The sequence below is a fragment of the Vombatus ursinus genome, unplaced genomic scaffold (assembly GCF_900497805.2).
Source record: "Vombatus ursinus unplaced genomic scaffold, bare-nosed wombat genome assembly UNPS02004428.1, whole genome shotgun sequence".
Lineage (NCBI taxonomy): Eukaryota > Metazoa > Chordata > Mammalia > Diprotodontia > Vombatidae > Vombatus > Vombatus ursinus.
The window spans coordinates 97791-119806 of NW_020944206.1; positions in this window are offsets into that span (position 1 = coordinate 97791).

Consider the following 22016-nt stretch of genomic DNA (forward strand, 5'->3'; position numbering starts at 1 on the left):
GGTTTATGATTTTGATGGACTACTACTGTGCTATAAGAAATGAAGAGCAGGTGGAGAGTAGAGGGGGAGTTGTTAGGACTCACTAACTCACACGGGACTAACCTGCATGATGGGGGTGGGGAAGAAGGTAGAGAAAGTTCTTATTTGATCTAATGATCCTTGCTAACTAGATGTTAAACTCAGTTATTTATACTTGAAGGATTGCATGTACTGAAAGTGACCTCTAAACTTTTGTACCTTGGGACAGAGCCCTAGATGCCCTGCCCAAGTTGCCGCTCTGACTCTTGGTATCTTCATGCTTATTTCGAAAGCCCTCACCAGAGCATTCTAGCATATTTCAAAGACCTGATCTAGTCACCTGTGTAACGTCCTTAATTCTGTCATAGGCCCTAAGTAAATGCTTTTGAAGCAGAATGATTGCCTGTTACGTCCCAGGTGGAGCTTTCTGAGATACTGAAGAGAAGGGACAGCTTCTGCGGCAAATGCAGGAGAAATATAATTTTGAGGTAATGAACTAGAAGACATTAACAAGGCCAATAGGAAGATTATAGAAAGAACCATAATAGAAATCTTTTTCAATGTGTTTCAAAAACAAGCATAGTATGATTAGTTATATAAAGGCAAAATTTCCATTGTTTGGTGCATAAGAAAATGATGATGACTATATATATGACAACCAAATAGTATGAAGAATTTTTTTTAAAAGAGAGGCTGAATTTAATGAATATGCATCATATACATCTGACAGCCCTGTGCTCTGAGTGCTCTGAGGTTTTGGAAATGCTCTGTATCCAGTGTCTATGTTGATCCTCCTGTAAAGTAGGTATTACAAGCATTACTATCCACATTTTGCTGATGAGGAAAATGAGTTTCAGATTTGTCAAAGGACTAGCCCACAATCACACAGCTAGCAAGAATGAGAGCCAGGAGCTGAATCCAAGTGTCTCCTGACTGCACACAGGCATGACCATGTCACTCCTATCTTCAAGAATCTTCACTGGCTCCCTATTGCTTCTAGAATAAGATACAAACTCCACAATCTGGCACATAATGTCTAGCTATCCAGACTTAGAGGCCTATCTAGACTTGTTTCATATTATTCCTCTTTATACCCTCTATATTCCAGCCAGACCAGCTCACTTGGTGCTCCCCAAATCTGTCATCTGCCAGAGGACATGATTAGTTAAAAAGCATGGTAGCTGATAAAGAGAGACTTGACCTGGGATTTCATTGGTGTAGGGAGTTCCCAGGACACTTCCCCTACCAATGCATGTAGGGCGGCAAGTATGTGTCAGAGGCTGGTCTTCCTGGTCTTCCCGGTTTCAAGAGAAATTCTCTACCATAGTAGCACCATCAACCTAGGGCACACTGTTTCACAAATAGAGACAGCATCGATGGAAAGGGTGGACACATGTGGGGAACATTCTTAGGAGAGGCACAGAAATATGTAGAGAATAGACGGGTAACTCACCTCTGATGCTGCAGAGCCACAGATGTCTTCTGATGATCTGCTTATGCTACTTCCACCAGACCTTTTCCCATGATCTCTGCCAGGCTCATTGTCTCTTCAGGATGGTACCATGCTCTGCTCCAGTCTCCCCCAGATATTGTTAGGCACACGGCAAAGACTTGGGCCAAAATCCTTTCTCTTCTTCCTGACAAAGTAGGCTTTTGTTCAATGTGCTTTTGGTTCAAAAGTAAGAGACTTTTAAATAGTTCCTTTAGGAAAGCAACCACTCTCATCCATAGGTTCAGGAACAGTCCTGGAAAGAAAACAAATTCTCCTTGGTTTTTTCCCTTAAGGAGTGATGGGAGTTGGGAAGGGGGTGAGGATGGAGGTATGTTAGGACCTAGAGGAGTCCAGGTCTCTAATAAACACTCCAGGGAAGCTCTAAGAATGCACCAAGAAGAAAGAAAACCAGCTAGAAATTCTTCTGTCCAGTCAAAACTGTGTTAAAAAGACTGCCATAAGCCTACAGAGGCATAGAACAGGTACAAAGTAGCATAGGTAGAAGCCAAAGTACAAAGTTGCCAGATCCCACGGCAGGAGACAGGGCCAAGGAGGAGAAAGTTACTATCACACATAATAGGGGTGCACAAAATGAAGATTATACGTAGAGGAAGGAGTGTGGAGAATGGATATGTCATAAATCTCACTTTCATCTGAACCAGAAAAAGGAAGGTTGAATAGACTTCCCCTCCCCTGCCACACACACACACACACACACTCAAAAAGCATGGTGTAGAAATATATTAAACTCAACAGGGAAATAGATGGAAACAAAAGACAGGAGAGCGGGGTTTAGAAGAGATGAGGGACTAGTCAATAAGAAGCAACACAAATTACTAGTTTGGTATAAGAAAAATTAGAGATGATAGATGTCTGGCAATTTCTGAATATGAACAGAAAGGAATTTACCAATTTTTTTTTCTCACCCACACATGGCACTTTCACAAAAACTGACCATATATCAAGGCATAAAAACCTCACACATACAGATACAGAAAAGCAGGAACACTAAGCACAGCCTTTACTAACCTCTGGACGGAAAGATTTCAAGAGCAAGCAAGGGAATCACAGAAGATAAAATGGACAATTCTGGTCATAGAGAATTAGCAAGTTTTTGCACAAGCAAAACCAGTGCAGTTAAAATTAAAAGGGAAACAGGTAAGTGGGGAAAATTTTTGTAGCAAATTTCTCTGATAAAGGTCTTATATCCAAGACATATAAGGAACTGATTCAAATTCCTAAGAACAAGAGTCATTTACCGATTGATAAATGGTTAAAGGATATGAACAGGCAATTTTCAAAGGAAGAAACCCAAACTGTTAACAAACATGTGAAAGTATGCTCCAAATCACTAATAATCAGAGAAATGTAAGTTAAAGCAATTCTGGAGTTCCACTTCACATCTGTCAGATTAGCAAATATGCCCAAAAAAGAAAAATGATAATGTTTGAAGGACTGTGGGAAAACAGAGCCATTAATGCACTGCTGGTAGAATTGAGAATTGGTCCAGCCATTATGGAAAGCAATTCTGAAATATATCTTACAAGTCACTAAAATGTGCAAACTCTTTGACCTAGCTATATCACTACTAGGCCTACCCCAAAGATAGCAGAGGAAGAGGAAAATGACCCATGTGTACAAAAGTATTTGTAGCAGCTCTTTTTGTAATAGCGAAGAACTCGAAACTAAGGGGGTGTTCTATTGGGGAATGGGCAAAAAAATAAGTTCCACGAATGTAATAGAATATTATTGTACCTTAAGGAATGATAAAATGGACAGTTTCAGAGAACTCGGGAAGACCCTTATGAACTGATGGCAAGTGAAATTAGCAGACCAGGAAAATGATCGATACAATAGCGTCAACAACAGAAAGAAAAACCACTTTGAAAAACTTGAGAGCTCCAATCAGGGCAAGAGCAGCCCATCACTGCTGCCACTGGGGGCAGGGAGACTCCCCAAAGGACCTAACCATCATTATCTAGTAACAGTTTCCCTGCATACTGAGCAAATGTCAGTTAAGGGGTCGCAGGGATGACGGCCCACAATCCCTTTGGGCTCCTTTCTTGGGTGTGGGGGTAAAGGGTGTCCTCTTCTCTGGGGTTGCCCAGGCATTCTAACATTCTATCTTCTTGGAGGGTTAATCTTACAATGCCCTGGGGGGGGGGGGGCGCCGCGGTCATATTTTCTCTGTGATTTTGTTTCCTCTCTAGATCAAGGAGTGGTTTTCTCTATATTCTTCTAGCCATTTTTGCAATTGGGGGGGGGGGGGGGGGGGGGCTGTTGTCTATGCTTTTTCTTCCTCTGTAGTCCAAGGGAAGTTTAAGTCTCAGTCCTGGGGAAAATTTGACTTCAGAGGGAGGATCAGATCCAATCAAGAAAGAAGTGGTGAATTGGAGGTGAGGAGAAACAGTGTAGCAGGCACTGAGTCAGGAGCAGGAGAGCAGCCAGGAAGCTGCTTGATCGCTGGTGGGAGGCTGAGGAGATCGGTTTGGGACACGTAGAGTTTGAAGCAAGGACAGGACATTCACATGGGGATATCCAGCAGGTAGGTGGAAATACTTGATTGGAGCTGTAGAGAGAAGTGGGGGAGGAGGGCGGTTTCAGAAATGGTTGTAAGGTTTGCAAAGCACTTTATATCATCAGATTTGATCCTCACAACAACCCTGGGAGGTAGGTACTATTATGTTCCCCATTTTACAGTTGAAGAAACTGAGGCAAACAGAGGTCAAGTGACTTGCCCAGGGTCACAGAGCTAGTAAAAGTCTGAGGTTGGGCTTAAACTCAGAACTTCCTGACTGCAGATTCCACACTCTCTTCACGTGCCATCCAGCTGTGTTTAACCAACCTATTTAAGACTGATGCATTTACAAATGGCTCCAGCTGCCTTTCTGTACTTTTACCTTTTTCTGCTCCCTAACATCTGTGAGTCATTTGATAGCTAGTATGTGTCTGGATAGAGCCAACTTTGGGGGGAGGAGGGACCACGAACACGGCGGTGAAGGGTGATGTGCATGCCATCTGGCACCCTTCTTGTATGAGTGAATGTGTCCATGTGATCTGTGTATTTATTCCATAAATCCTTTGGTTAGATCAACTCAGTGAAAAGCGTTGTCTCTTTTCCTTGAAATTGCACACAAGGGAGGAAATATGATAATATGTGAGCAGAGTGGGGTCAAGACAAGTCAGTTTTGAGCATAGATGGAGAGTGGGGGTGAGGAGCCAAGGGACAGCAAGAGTTTGAAGAGAAATGGGAGGAGGAATGGATGCACCAAGGTCACAGCAGGGAAGAGAAGGCAGAGGGCTTAGCTCGAGCAAAGAGGACAGCCGCCTCTTCCTCTAGGACTGGAATGAAGGGGAAGGAACAGGCAGAAGCCTGAGGGGTCTCCATCTGGCCAGGAAGGCGGAAAATGGGGACGGGTGCTGAGCAGAAAGGGAGAGCCTGAAGAGGCGAGAGCTGTGCTTACTTGGCATGAATCCCAAGTTGGTTCTCTGTTTTCCCAGCTAGTTCTCAGACGTGTTCATCTCCCAAACAGCCTGGCTTTATATTACCCTGCCCAGCTACCTACCTTGCCATCAGTGCACAGAATCAAGAATTAGATCAGGTGGCCCTTGAAATCACTGTAAAAAAAATACCATTTAGGAGCTAATTCAATAACTATAATTGGCTTAAAATGTTTAAATTATTTTAGGATATTGCTACAAATGTCTCATCCTTCCAGGAGACGGTGCTTGAAATACTTTCTTATGATTTCTTATCGGAGACAGCTCAACCATCCCATGGGACTTGCAAACCATCACTCTCATGGACTTCACATTCTGAACACAAATGGAATTAATGGTGAACACCCAAGAATGGCCAGGTTTTTCTGCATAGGCAGAGTGGGTACAGGTGCACTGATTCTGTGGTCTCATAGGTGAGCTACTGGTAGCCGTCCTAACCTCAGGTATCAGGATGATATAAATAGCTGATTCAACACAAGCACGGAGGCTCTAAAAGAAAAGGTTAAGTGACTTTCCCAGGGTCACACAGCCACGATGCGTCAGACTGCACAAATGAAGCATAGTCAATAAAGCCGGTCCTTGAATTAGGAAGACTTGGGTCACTGGCTGTGTGACTATAGGTAAGTCACTTAATCTTCCAATGCCCCAGGCAACTCTAAATTAGCAACTAATTTAGTGGAGGTTAGTGGAGCCTTAAACTGAGATCAGAAACACTCCCTTGGGGTTTCCCTGAACATGAGTGCAGTAGTAAACTTCCAGGAAATTGGAGGTAAAGATAATTGCTAACAAAAATAAAAATAAATCAAACAATAGAAGACTCACAAATTTCCCATGTGGTAGCTTTGGTGATAGTTTTAGCTGCATTAAATATGATTGATAAAATGTAATGTGATATATCTGGTGAAATCTGTCTAAAAGCAAATAATAATAAGAGGAAAAAAAGAACAGCTTTAAAAACCCCCACTACCATTTCATGGACTGTTTGGGATGTTTTTAGTGGGTGGTTTTTAGCTTATGACAAGATGCATGTGTGGGAGACCTTTCCTGACACCTGACCTGTGTTCAAATCCTACTTTTGACATTTAGCAAATTTGTGAACCTATGCAAAGCAGTTCAACTCTCCTAACCCCAGGTACTCCTCGTCTGTAAAACAGGGATGATAATGTCTGCCATATCAACTTTCAGGGCTGTTGTGAGGCTCAGACGGAGTAATAAATGTAAAGCATTTTGCAGACTTTCTAGAAATGTGACTTAATATTATGACAAACAAAGTCAACCATTTGCTCCTTGGCTTCCTTTCTTGGCTAGGTGGATATGACGGAGATGGTAAAATTGTATTCTCTTTGTAGGCAACTCTAAGTAATTTCAATAATCCTGCCCTGTTGGTTCTAATAATAGAAATAAGAGCTAACTTTCCATAGCAATTTAAGGTTTAAGGCCAACTTTATATATGTTATCTCACTCGATTCTCACTATATCCTTATGATGTAGGTGCAATTATTCTCCCATCTTATTGATGAGGAAACTGAGGCTAAGAAAGGTAGAGTGACTTGCCCAGGATGATAGCCCATAATGGTTAGAAACAGAATTCAGACTCAAGTCTTCCTGAATTCAAGGCCAGTGTTCTAACCACTGAGATTTCCCATGGGCTCTCTGAGGGATTATTGTGGGGTGGACAACTGGGGGGTTTGCCCAGCTTCTAGATCCATTTTCCTCTAGTTCGTCAAAATAATGATAATGATCAACACCAATATAAATATACATTAACGTCCCTTCAAACATATATCCTACTTCATCAGTCTCCTGAACTTCCCTGATCTATAACTTAACTATATGTTTGCTATCCTGAGGGTGAGTTATCCCTGAGCGCTCAACATCACCCATGACTGCGTCTGATTTCAGCCTCTGAAATTCTTCTTGGTGACCACGTCCTTCCGTCTCTCCATCTGTTGTGCTCTTCAGTCATGGTTACCACAGTCCAGTTTCTCCAGTCCATCACTTCTGCTCTAGACTCACCTCTCCTCCAAACAGTCTTGACCCAAAGTTAACCAATTCAGTTAGACATTATTTTCACCCTGACTCTTTTGCCCCCTTGTCCCGTTGCTGTATACACCTAATCCTCAAAGATTTGAGGCGTGAGTGGTCCAATGAATCACAGCATCAGCAAATTTGAGAGCTGGAATGGACCTCAGCAGCACCTGGTCCACACCATTAATCATCCACTTAGTTCATCAATCAACAAGTCCTTATTAAGTGCCCACTGTGTGCCAGGCTAAGTGTTAGGTGTTGGGGATACGAGTACAAAGAATGAAACAATATTTGCAAGGAGGTTTCATTTCAATGGGGAGATAAGATGCATATACATATATGTATATACAGATTATGTATAAAGAGAATAAATATAAATATGTACAAAGTGGTTAGATACGAAGTACTTTGGGAAGAAAAGCAGTAGTAGTTGGTAGGGATTAGGAAAGGACAAGTCCAAATCCATGTTATCTGATCACAAATGGGCCCTCACTGCTGCAAGGTAAACCTCTTACTCATCTTGGATTGGCTCTATCCCACTCCCCTCAGAGACTATTCCAAATCTCTTCTCTCTTCAACCCTAAGCCTTTTCCACTTCTCACCTTCAGCATTTCCTGAGGAAAACAGGAAGGTGAGGTCAACCTGAGTTGCCTTAAATCTCCTATTCCACACCTCAGAATCACACTAACTTTAGCTGTCCTTCCTCCTTTCCTCCTCTTTCTGAAGAAGTGCCATTTCTCATTGTCAAGTCCACCTCAATACCTCCCATCCTTTACTGTATCTTTTAGTTGCCTGTCCCATTAATCACATCCTCTCTCATCTTTGATCTTTCCATATCTTCTGCCTCCAAACATGCTCAGGTCACTCCCCTTAAGTGTGAGTATTCCCTAAAAGACCCTTTCTCCCTCGGTCATGTTGTCTGCCCTCTTTGGGCTCACTTATCTCTACACAGAGGCAGCATGGGACAGTGGAAAGAGCCCTGGATTTGAGGACAGAGGACCCAAGCTCAAATCATATCACTGTCATTTCCTACCTGTGTGATCTTGAGCAAGTCACTTAACCTCTTTTGGCCTCAGTTTCCTTATCTGTAAAATGAGGGGCTTGGAAAAATGGCCTCTAAAGTACCTCACTGTTCTGTACCTATAGCCCTCTTTTCAGTTCCAACTGTGCATCATTATCCACCTGCTTTATTCCTTCTAGATATCCTATAGGCCTCTCTAAATCAACATGTCCCAAACAGAATTCATTTCTCTCAACCTTGACACCTGGAGCTTCCTTCAGACTTGCTCATTTCAGTGGATGACACTACTATCCTTCCAGGTTTGTAACCTTGAAGTCATTCTGGAGTTTTCCTTCTCCGTTACCACCCAAATCCAACTAGTTGCCAGATCTTGGAGATTCTATCCCCGTAATATCTCACGCGTGTCTGCTTTTCTCCTTTCACATTGTGACCACTTGAGTTCAAGCCCTCCTCACCTCTTACCTGTACTACTACCTCCTAAATGGTCTCCTAACTGCTTCTAGCCATTCTTCTCTCCAATCTACCCTCCATGCAGCTACCAAAATATCCCTTCCACATCGACGTTCCCCATCGCAGTTTCCATATATCGCTGGTCGGCATAAGAAATTAAATGGCATTTTTTGAGAAGTTTTACGGAAGATGCAGATGACACACAAAGGCCAGCAGACAACACAGAGCCTATGACCAAATATTTAACCTACATTTCACAATATGGTACTGTAAACATCCAGTAAGAGAAAACGAAAAAAATGCAAACTTCTTCTCTGGTACAAAGGGAGGGGCAAAACATTTTATGTGCATTTTCCAGATCCGTGGGGCACCAGGAATGTGGAAGGGATAACTATCATCTCCTTAAGGCACAGCTCTGACCCTGTCACTGCCCTACTCAAAAACCATCAGTGGCTCCCCTCTACCTGCAGGATGAAGTAGAAACTCCTCGTCCTGGCATTTAAGGCTCTGCATAATCTTGCTCCTACCTGCCTTTGCAGCCTGATCTCATACGATTTTCCTTCACAAACTCTCCTCTTCAACAAAACTGGACTAGCAGCTCTTCTCCAAATTCAGGGCACCATCTCCCACCTCTGTGTCTTCACACAAGCCATTGCCCACATCTAAAATTCACTGACACATCATCTCCACCTCTCAAAATCCTTACTTAAAAATAACAATCATGATGATGCTAACAACAACTAACATTTACATAACATCTCCTATGTGCCAAGCACTTCATAAATATTATTCTCATTTGATCCTCAAAACAATCCTGAGAAATAGGTGCCATTATTATCCCCATTTTATAGTTGAGGAAACAGGCAGACAGAAGTGAAGTGACTTGCCCAGGGTCACACAGCTAGTAAGTATCTGAGGCTGGATTTGAACCCAGGGCTTCCTGAGTCGCTTCTTGCCAGGCTCAGCTCTGGCGCCACTTCCTCTGGGGAGCTTCCCAGAGCACCATTCCCACTCGTTAGTGCATTTTCTCCTCTGCTGTCCCTATCCTGTGCTTGTTGATAGACTTGATGTGGTCCCCAAGTAGAATGTAAGCTCTTTTGGAGGTGCTTAATAAATGCTGGGTGAATTGAATTATAGCCTGACAGGAGATAACGAGCTTTAGAGCTAGGAAGCCCTGAGTTCAAGTCCTGCCTCTGACACACCCTGTCTACGTGACCCTAGACAAGTCACTGAACCTCTCAGTGCTTCAGGCAAATTCCCCATGCCAGTAATTCATAAGCCCAATGCCTAGTCCTATCTTCTTTGATCATGACCTCTAGGATTAGCAACATACTCTTCTGTTTGGCGTTGAAAACTCTTCACACACTGTTACTGGCCTCTTTCCAAACTTATACATTACTCTCCTCTATACAAAGGATTTTTGGTCGAGCCAAAGCGGTCTTCTTGCTGTTTCCCTCTCCTCCCTCCACGCCTTTGAACAGATTATCCTCCATGCCTAGAATGCATTCCTTCTTCACTTCTGCCTCTGAAAATCCTTAACATCCTTCCAAGCTCCACTCAAGTACTATTTCCTACATGAGGCCATTCCTGATCACTCCAGATGCTAGTCTTCCCCTGCCCCGAATGAATATAAATTGCTTTGTATTCATTTTATGTGTACTTATATGTAAACATGTTCCTTGAGGGCAGAAATTGTTTCATTTTGGTCTTTATATTTGTATTTGTTGTTGTTAAGTTATTTTTCAGTAGTGTGTGACTGTGATCCCATTTGGGGTTTTCTTGACAAAGACACTGGAGTGGTTTGCTATTTCCTTCTCCAGCTCATGTGACAGATGAGGAAACTGAGGCAAACAGGGTTAAGTGACTTGCTCAGGTTCACACAGCTAGTAAGTGTCTGAGGCCAGATTTGAACTTAGGTCTTCCTGACTCTAGGCCTGGCACTCTATCTACTATGCCACCTGTCTTTGTATACCCAATACCTTTTACAGTGCTTGGCACATAGTAGGTGCTTAATAAATGCTTCTTCATTAGCAGATGATCTTCTGACCTACCCTATGAGGTAGGTAATATAAGTATTACCTCTAGGATAATATTGATGTTCAGAGAGGCTCATTGGCCTGGCCAGATTCATACCATTAGAATGCAATGAGGCTTAAAGTCCAAACCAGATCCTTCGAACTCCAAGGTCAGTGTCCTGCTCCTTCTACTGCACCACCCTTCTTCAATTCATTTCTTCAACTCCTTCCCACTCCTCGGTTTTATATAACAAGCTACTGAGACAAAAAAAAAAACAAAAACAGCTGGGGCAGAGACAGGGCTAGCAGTTGGAAGGAGACCAGTTAAGAGACTAGCACTGGAATGTTATAGAGTTTGGCCCGAAAGCAGAGCCAAAATTTGGCCGAGGTCGACTTGAGACCAGGATCAGGACAAAAGCTGGAAGCTTTGATGCTGGTCAGCCTTCTTTGCAGCTGCATTCAGTGGAGGGTGTGCTGAACTTAGGACAAACAGTGATCAAAGAGAAGTGAGAAAAGTCCTTTCATTTCACAGAATATTAAAGTTAGAAGGGACAGGAGAAACCGCAGATTTTTACCTTGTCGTTTTATAGGTAAAGAAACCGAGGTTCAGAAAATATCTTAAGATCATAGATTTAGAGGCGGAAGGAAACTTAGAGATCATGTCTAATACCTAATTTTGTGGAGAAGGAACGGGAGGCCTAGAGAATGGCAGTGATTTTGCATAAGATCACATTCAATTCAATGAACGTTGGTAAACATGTGCCGTGTGTCAAGACCTGTGCTATATACTGGGCTTACAAAGATAAAACCAAACCCACTTCTGCAGCCAAGGCGCTTACAACCTTCAGAGGAAAGCAATGTGTTTGGAGACAAATAAATAAAAAATATATGTAAATAGCAGATCTGGGACCTAAATCCAGACTTTCCAACTCTAAATTCCATGCTCTTTCCACTACCTAGAGACTACCTAAAGGTCTTAGCCCTGACGCAAAAGCCCAGCCCCAATGGTTTTTTAGTAATTGGGGTACACTGTAATGCTGCTGCTTTTCTAAAGGAAAAAATGAAATTGGGCCTTCACTCCCCTAACTGCTAACATTTGAAACAGACGAATGGAAAACAAAAAGATTTTGGCAGGCTGTCTCTTGCTGCCTTTCTTCTTTGATTGCCTGTTTGACTTCAACAAAGCCCAAAGTGGTAAAAACTGACTTGGTAAATGATTTCCATTCTCTCTCAGTAAATGCTGCCTTCAATAAATCATTAAATCAATTTGGCTTCCTCCCGGAGGACTAGAGTGATGTGAATTTCATGTGTTAGGCACTCAGAGACTCAGAGATTCAATCACCTTTCTTCCCAGTACTCCCTGCTGTACCTTGGTCTCCAGAAGAAAGTGCAATAGTTCAAAAAGATAGTTAATACAATCAACTGAAACAAGAAATGAGAGAGGGGCTTTTAAATGAGAGAAGGCCAATTTTCACTTCGACTTCTTCCTTTCATCTTGCTGGTAATGCGTTTGCCACAGCTACTCAAGATCATCAGTATCCTTTGGGCAGTTTGACATTTCCAGTGGAAAACTACAATAAATTGGAATATTTTCTTAATTCTCAACATGTTACCACCTCATCAATGGAAGTGAACATATTTTAGCAGCCAACCCAGAAGCTTTCCCCCTGGAGTTGACTCAATGCATAGCAAAGGACTCGTTCTGAGTTATTATCATCATGTCCAGGCTCTTATTTAGACATCAATTTGCCTGGTGACATTTGAGTATGTGTGTATATAAATATATGCTAATATGAAACATCACATTTACATTAACGTAAATGTGGCTGCAATGGGTTGGTAAGGTCACTTGGGTTATTTCCTTTATATAGAACAGAAAGTTTAATTTTTTTTTATTAACCCTGGCAAAGCTGGTAAAAACCCAGGACACTTGGTAAGAAGGAAATAGGCAAAATCAAAACTAGCTAAGATTTTAATCACTGTATCATGGACACAAAGAAACAAAAATTTATCACTCAGTCTAAGCCACCTCAGGAGACACTCATTTCTTCAGTTAATAATATCCACATATGATACATACTTAAATATGCTTTAGTTTTCTTAGTCCAGACACTCCTTTGAGAAATTCCTCTAAGATGTCATTTTTGAGTTCAGTGCTATTTTCCTTCAGGTTGCCTTTGGGTTGGGTATATGGCTGGAACTGAATTCTGCTCCTTGACAAAAGCAGAGGCCTAGCCCTGGAAATACCTTAGTGCTTCTATGTTGTTTTTTATAAAGCAAACCACCCAAACAATCTGTTATAGCGGAGGAGTCATAGAAAGAGAAAGGGCCAAGTGGGTCTCAGAGACAAATCCAAATGATAACAAGGCATTCTTCACTCTAGCTTATTCATATACTCCCAGATCAACTCTGAACCATTTTGACCATTGACATCCATTGCTCTGGTCTCTTAAAGACAGTCCTGACATACATTATACTGTCCTACAGTTTCAGAGAGCAAATGCCACCCACTCGATCTGTGCCATCGGGCTCACAACAGGTTTCAGGAGATGTGTATCTTACACATTGGGGCTTCTTTCCTGCATTAGTCAATTAACTGTATCAATCCCAAAAGACCTTTGGGGCAGAGAGAGTTGTTCAGTTTGTTTTGGAGTGGATTTTACTGTTCATTAAAGAGGACATTAAAATTTAGTAGTCTCATTACCAAGATATAATTGGATTTATTCAAATTAAATTCTGCAGAATGCAACACCAATGAACCCTTCATGTCTGTGAAATTCTTCTTATATTCAGGGCAATATAATAGATGGGACTGGGTGGGAGGTGAGGCATGGAGGACAGGCAGTGCAGCTTTCAGTAGTTGTAAACAGACAACTATGAAAGTCCATTTACTACTTGGTGAACTGTGAATCAAACATCCCCTTCTGTAGTGTCATAGTGAGGTAATACTCTGTCCTTCCTCTGGTAATCTGAGAGTCCTCTCCTATTGACTTCCTTCTCCGAGGGAGCCAAGTCCTTAGAAAATATCTCTGGAGAATATTCATTTTTCTCAGTGGAGCTGAAATGAAGTTGGATCTTGCATAGTTTCCAGGCAGGACCTTTTCCGGAGAGCTGATCCATTTGATTATGGATTTAGGATTAAATAAGCATTTGTTAAGCACACATTTGCAAGGCTCTGCCTTACAGTTAGTAATACAATGGAAAACACAGAAAGCTACCCTTGCTCTCAGGGCTCTTCCATGTGGTGGGCCCCATACAGTGAAATCAGAGCCCAAACTAACCCTAACCCTAACCTTACAATCCTAACCTCATTCTACATTCTGCTGAAGTCATGGTAAAAAGGGAGTGGAAATTGGGGAAGTAAGGTATGAGGAAATCAAGCATAACAAAATGTTAATTAACTGCAATTACACTCATCGAAATCCCCAATGAATGAGAATTCCAATTTTAAAAAACTCACACCAGAGATTTTGGAAAAAACCCACAAAACAACTTCCAAGGTAGATATTGAGGAACAGATTCCAAGTCAATCTCTCAAACTTTCTAGTCAACGAAAGGCTGAATGAATGAATTATTTATTAACTGCCAAGCACTATGCTAAACTGCTGGGGTTACAAATATAAAACCATGACAAAGGAGCTTACATTTTAATGGGGGAGAAACCACACTTATAGAGAGGAGAGTAGTAGCCCAGGGAAGGATGTTTTGTTTTGGAATGTGACATCAGTTCTCAAAAGAAGAAATACAAACTATAAACAATCACCTGGCTGGGAGGAACTATTCAAAATAACTAATAATAAAGAAATGAAAATTAAACCAACCTGGACCTAGGAGCAATGTACTCGATTTGGAGGCATGAAGATATGAGCTCAAATCATGCCTCTCACACTAGTTATGTGACTATTAACAAGGCATTTAACATCTCTGAGCCTCAGTTGCCTCTTCTATAAAAGGGGATAATACTTATTCTCCCTAATTTACAGGGTTGTTGTGAAGCTCAAATGAAGTATTATATGTGGAGCATTTTGTAAACTTAAAGCACTATATGTGTCAAGTATTATTGGCCTGCTCATGACTTTTGTCTTCTTATCAATAAGAAAATGATTCTTCTTCTGATATATTTGGGTCAGTTCTTTATATATTTTAGATGTCAGACTTTTATTGGAAGTATCTAATGCAAAGATATTTTCCCCAAGTTTGGGTTTTTTTTCCTTCTTATTCTAGATTTTTTTTGTTGTGCAAAAGCTCCTTATTTTTACATAATCAAATTCACCAATTTGATTTCCTATAATTTCCTTTAATTCAAACCTTGTTCAGAATTTATCTCCTCTTCACAGCTATAAAGGATAGCACTATCACTTATTCTTTATGGTCTTTTAAAAATTATAGTAGTTGCTATATTTGGCATTAATTGTGGCGAGTGGTGTGAGATTTTGGTGTCTTTCCATTTGGGGCAAAACTGTCATTCAGTTTTGCCAGTGATTATTGGTGAATAATTAATACTTTCCCTAGAGTTTTTGAATACTAGGTAAGCTACACAACATATCTGGTTTTAACTCACTAGCATTTAACCTACTCCACAAATCTATTTTTAATACAGCACCAGATAGTTTTGATAATTATAGCTTTACAGTATACCTGGAAATCTGGGGAGGGGGGACAAGGCCTTCTCCTTTCTTTTTCGTGATGCCCTCGATATTCTTGACTGTGACTATGTGAATTTTGTTGTTATTTTGTCTAATTTTGCAAAACATGGAGTGAATTGATTAAAAACAATTCTTCGCTTGGTATTAACTCTTAAGCAATTTAGCAGAAATACCTAGATAATATTCTCACCCTAAAAGCTGTGATTATAACTCCATTTCAAGCAGTTCACTGAAAAATCGGTCTACTACTTTAACCAAACTACACTCGGAGTAGTAATGTATTTGGCAGCTATGGTAGATCTCTGGTACTCAAGCTCTAGCTACCTATTGGACACTGCAACTTGAACATCTTTCCAGTATAATGACCTCATAGATTCACTGTCCTAGCAGGTTTCCAATCATTATGGCTTTTTTATGTACTACTCCTCTTTTATTCCATCCTTCCCCAAATCAGTCATTCCGATTTGTTCATTCATTGGGATGGATGTGGCATTTTCTCCATTCATAAATGGGGTGAGATTGAAGAGCTTTGAAGTCATCAAATGATTGTTAGAATAAAAAAGTTGTCATATGGGAAGACAGCGGTCAGATCTGGCACATGCACAGAACCCCTGGGGGCATGTTCTTCCCATGATACAAAGACCACAGTTCTTCCTTACTTGAGTATGAAATATTTCTATGTTTAACAAGCAAAAACAACATGTATGAAAACTGGACCCTTCTTATTTTCCCATGTTGTCTGCTCATCACTTCACATTGGTACTTTGATAATCCAACAGTTTTAATGCCAATGAATGACCCTTCATGCCATCCTGGGAAGTAGCCAGGAGACTGAACTGGTCCCAGGTGAGAAGTCAGTGGTTTCATCAGAGAGCTCTCCAGCCGGAAGAAAAACAGAGAAGGGGTGGGGATGGGGGTGGGGGAGGTCAGAACCCAGACTATGTACCTTGTAGCATCTAGAACTCATGCTGCCCTCTGGTTGGCTCTGTAGGTAATCTCATTTTTATCTGACTCACAACACTAATTACAGGATCTGTATGAAGCACTTGGTGCTAGTAGTACTAAATGCTGGTTGTTCTTCTTGCATAATATTCAAAGATTGGTTGACTCTGCTTGATTTAAGGTAATGTGTATGGGTGAAATGGTACAGATCAGAGAGCAAACATGACTTGCTTGGTGGGCTTGTCTTCCTCACCTAGCCCCCACTCTGCCAATGCCAAAGGACTGATCGTGGATGGTGCCTTTATGACTTTCTCTGTCACCACCCCCTGAATTGCCCTACTTGCTTCTTCCTTCCTTTTCACAACCTGATGCCCATTCCGTTCTGCTCATGCATACCTACTCGTCTCCAACTTGCCCACATCATAACGCCCAACTCCACAGTCAAGCACCTTTAACAACACAATGAAAGGAAACCTCACTGCTACTTTCCACTGATGCATGAGAAGAGTATCCTATCTCTTCATGACAAAAGAATGTAGTGGGAGTTAAAGAGAAAGGTCTTTAGGCTTCCTATGACACTGTTTCCAGTAGGACCCAGGCCCAACTCCATCAATACCTACTGCCTCTGGACTGGGCTCCCAGAATCCCCTTGCTATATATACTTACTCCTCACAGGACATCACAGTACCACATTCCATGAGGTCAGGCCCTCATCAGACCTTTCCCCATCCACTGATACTATTCAATGGTTAGCATAGCCCTACTCCCTTATCTCAGTGGTACTGAACTCCTAGCTACTGAAAGGCAAATCCTTCTCTCCTAATGCAGCTGTCCACATCCTTCTTCCTAACCACCTCAACCAGGCTCTTCCAATGTTCAGCTTCACATTTACCTACCTTTTCCACTGTTCCTTCTAGGCTTCCTGATCCATAATTTTTGACATGTGAAATCATGCAAAACGTATTTCCATATTAGCCATATTGTAAAAAAAAAAAAAAAAACAAGAAAAATAAAGAGAGAAAATTATACCTCAATTTGCACTCAAAGTTCATCAGTTCTCTTTCTAGAAGTGGATAGCATTTTTTCAACATGAGATCTTTGGCGTTGTCTTGGATCATTGTATCGATCAGAGTAGCCAAGTTGATTCACAGTTGATCATCATTACAACATTGCTGTTACTTTATACAGTGATCTCCCAGTTCTGCTCACTTTACTTTGTATCAGTTCATATAGGTCTTGCCATGTTTTTCTGAAAGTACTGCCTTTGTTATTTCCCACAGCACAATAATACTCCATCATAAATCATATGCCACAACTTGTTCAGCCATTTCTCAATTGATGAGCATCCCCTTGGTTTCCAATTCTCTGCCACAACAAAGAGTTGATATAAATATTTTTTGTACATATAGGTCCTTTTCCTTTTTCTTTGTTCTTTTTTGGGGGTACAGACCTAGTAGTGGTATTGCTGGGTTAAAGGGTATGCACAGTTTTGTAGCCCTTCGGGTACAATTCCAGATTGTTCTCCAGAATGTTGAACCAGTTCACTACTCCACCAACAATTCATTAATGTACCAATTTTCCCTCATCCTCTCCAGCATTTGTCATTTCTGATAGGTGTGAGGTGGTACCTCAGAGTTGTTTTAATTTGCCTTTCTTTAATCAATAGTGATTTAGAGCATTTTTTCATAGGACTATATAGATAGGTTTGATTTCTTCTTTTGAAAACTGCCTGTTTATATCCTTTTTATTTATCAATTGGGGAATGCCTCATTTTTATAAATTTGACTCAGTTTTATACTCAGTATATATTTGAGAAATTAGACCTTTATCAGAGAAACTTGCTGTAGAAATTTTTGATATTACTTCATTGTCCATGTTTCCTTTTAGCAAAATGTAGCTTCCCTGGTTATCTCTTTTAATTAGGCCTATTTTGCTTTTGCTTTGTCTGCGATCGTGATTGCTACCCCTGCCTTTTTCTTAGTTCAGTGGAAGCTTATTAGGTTCTGCTCTAGCCCTTTATTTTTAACTCTGTGTGTGTGTCTTTTCTCTTTCTCTTGTAAACAATATATTGTTGGATTCTGGTTTCTAATCCATTCTGCTATCTGCTTCCACCCTCACATTCACCCGTTGTGATAACTATGTATTTCCTTCCATCCCATTTTCTTTTGTTTTTCCTTCTTCTCTTTTTATCCTGTCCTTCCTCAAAAATGTATTTTGCCTCTCACCACTGCCTCCCTTAATCTCACCTCCCTTTTATCATCCCCCCACCCCTTTCTCTTCTCCTCTTCCCCTCCTATTTCCCTACTAGGTAAGTTGCATTTCTATACACAACTGAGTGTGTATATATGTGTGGTGTATTCTTCCCTTTTTGAACTAACTCTGATGAGAATGAGGTTCAAGTATTACCTACCACTCCCCATTTTCTCCTTCACTGTAAATCTTTTTCTTGTACACCTCTTTTATGTGAGAAAATTTTTCCCATTCTGCCTCTCCCTTCCCCCTTCTCCCAGTGCATCCCTCTCTCTCACCCCTTCATTTTTTTTGGAGATCATTCCAACATCAAATCAATTCACACCCATGTCCTCTGTCTATGTAAACTCCTTTTAACTGCCCTAATAATGATAAAGTTCTCAGGAGTTACATGCATCATCTTCCTATATATGAATGTGAACAGTTTAATTTTATTGAGACCCTTATGATTACTCTTTGATGTTTACCTTTTCATGCTTCTCTTGAGTCTTGTGTTTAATGTCAGATTTTCTATTCAGCTCTGGTCTTTTCATTAGGTATGCTTGACCATCCTCTATTTCATTAGATGTTTATTATCTTTTCCCCAAAACCCTCCTCTCTTCCAAACTTCCCTGTTACTTTCGAGAGCAATTCCATGCTCTTAGTCATCCAGGTTGAAACCTCCAAATCATTCCATCTATAAACTGAGCTTTGAACAAATACTACAGTTAAATCAAACCGAAAACATTTCTAGCAGATTTACATTGAATTAAACTCCAATGAGGCATCGAATGAAGAACTTGGTCACAGTTGGGAAAACTATCTGCAGGGTGGACAAAGGACCCATCCATTGTTTTATGAACTCATGGTTCTTTGGGATATTTCACTGTTAAAGAACTTTCCAAAAATACATCAATTTCTATTTCGAATTTTCTTTACCTAACTTGGCAGATTTATGTTTGCTTATATTCCCTTGAATAACGGCATTCTTTAACCTTTTTTTAAAGGTAGACCAGTCATTTTACTCCTCTGAGGGGCTCATAGGGAGTTAATGGGTAAATGGCTCTTTGCATGGGCTTTGGGGGAATTCTGGGGGCAGAACCCACAGATCTGAAAACTCTAGTGGCCCTCAAGTAGTTACACTTAGAAATATGATCAATAAAAGTACAGGGAAGCTCATGAACGAGAGGCATATTTGTTGGGAGAACACCTGAGAAATACAAAAGATAAAAAGTTTTCCTGGTCCTAAGAAAGCCCATACTTTTCTGTTAGTTTGTTTAGGAAATTCATACATATTAATTTCAGAAAAGGTAGAGGGGAATGCAACAGGATATCCTGTTGCTGCTTCGAGGAAATCTTTCCCCTAGGAAATGCCTTGTCTCCTTTTCCTAGGAATTTCCTTGGGAATCTAATAACGTGAAGTCATCAAATCAAAATTCTTTCAATGTCCAGAGGAGGCAATTATAGAGTTATTTAGGATTCCAAGGTTGTCTTTGTCCCTCTGAAAAAGGCCAATGTCAGTCCCTTAAGGAGTCCTGTTCATATCTATAATTAACTCCTGATTAACTACATTCATGAAGAGGGAAAAGGCAAATAATCCCCAACTCATTTATGATCAGAATCCTTTATAATGCCCAAATCATGCATATTTGGCTTTGTAGTTTGGTTTTGCACTTATATTTAACCATATGTGTGCCTAATGTTCTAGGGATTCACTTCAAATGGTGATAAGGCTACATTGTGAAATCCTGACAGAAAGATCTGAGTGCAGGTCAGTTTCCCATCTTTGAGGCCTGCTCCTATCCCTCCTGAAAACCACTATGCACTGAGATTAGACAAATGGTCTCTCAGTGCCTGGCTAACAGAACTAGCTTCTCTGAAGTATCTCCCTGCAGGAGAGGTGGTTTAGTATTGATGATTTAGTAGTTTCGAATGGCTTCCCTACTAGAATGTTAGTCTGCATGCCAAATAAAAGTGAATAGAGTACTATGATGCGGGGAGAAAAAGAGATTAAGCAAAACACCTAACGTGAGCTCAACCTCAAAAACAAGGTTCCACAACTTTGTGATCTGGTGACCATGTTAGAAAGATGTCCCTGCTTGTAAGAACAGGTCAAACCAGATGAGCTCTATCTATAATCCTTTCCAACTCTAAGATTGTATGATTGATTTGCTATAAATGATCTGTCCTTGGATAGATGAGACAAAACTGTGTATACTTATGATGAAATTTTAAGCACATTGCATTAATATCACTTTAGAAATTAGTGACCACTCAGTAAGAAGAGATGATCGTGATCACTGGCCCTTAGAGTCATCTGGCAAGAACAGTTTCTAAGGGCCTTGATCTTGTTTTAAAGAATTTGCGCTTAACTCTATGTCTGATAATTAATCAATTAGCTACGGATCATTGAGTGCATATAATAATAATAATTTATTTTAGCAGCTTTAGGGTTTACAAAGCCTTTTCTATGCCTCATCTCATTTAAGCCTCACAACAACCCTTTGAAGTTGGCACTGTAGGTATTATTATCCCTGTTTTCCCGATGAAGAAACTGAGGCAGTTTGGTGACTTGCCCAGGGTCACACAGCTACTAAGTGTCTACGATGGGATCTGAACTCAGGTCTTCCTGACTCCAGGCCCAGCACTCTAGGCACTATGGCATCACCTAGCTGGCTAGATAAGTGGAGCCAACAGAAAACATTTTTCCTCACATAGTTAATAATAGCAGATATTTATGTGTAATTCTTTAAAATCCGAAATTCAGAGTGATATGGTATATAGTGCCAAGCTTTGAATCAAGAACACCTGTGTCGGAGGCCTGCTTTTTGTCACTATAATTTAGAGATGTGGCTAACCTATATCCAAAGTTACCAATGATCTCTCACTTGCAAGTCCAATGGCCTTTTCTCAATCCTCATTCTCTTTGACCTCTCTGCAGTTTTTGACCCTGTAGGTCACCCTCTTCGCCTTCATACTCTCTCCTCCCTGGGTTTCCTTGACACTACTTTGTCTTGGTTCTCCTCTTACCTATCTGACCATTCCTTCTCAGTTTCCCTTGATTAGATCGTCATGTAGGTCATGACACCTAATGGTGGGTATCCCCCAAAACTTAGTCCTGGACTCACTGTTCTCTATATACTATTTTACTTGGTAATCTCATCAGCTCCCATGGATTGAATTATCTCTCTGCAGATGATTCTCAGATCTACTTATCTAGCCCTGACCTCCACTCTCACATATCCAACTACTTCTTGGACATCCTAAATCCTGTGTCTCACAGACAGCTTACATTCAATATGTCCAAAACTGACCTCATCCATCACACTTTCCCCCCAAACCTTTTTCTCTTCCTAACTTTGCTATTACCGTCTAGGGTATCACCATCCTCCCATTCACCCAGGCTTGCAACCTGGGTGGCATCCTTGACTTTTCACTCTCTCTCATCCCACATATCCAATCTGTTGCCAAGTTCTGCTGATTCTATCTTCAGAACATCTCTCATAGATGGCCTCTTCTCTCATCTGACGTTGCCACCACTCTGGTCCAGGCCCTCATCACCTCGTGTCTAGACTGTTACAATAGCCTGCTGCTTGGTCTGCCTGCTAGACGTCTCTCTCCACTCAAATCCATCATTCACTCAGCCATCAAAGTGATCTTCCTAAAGCATAAGT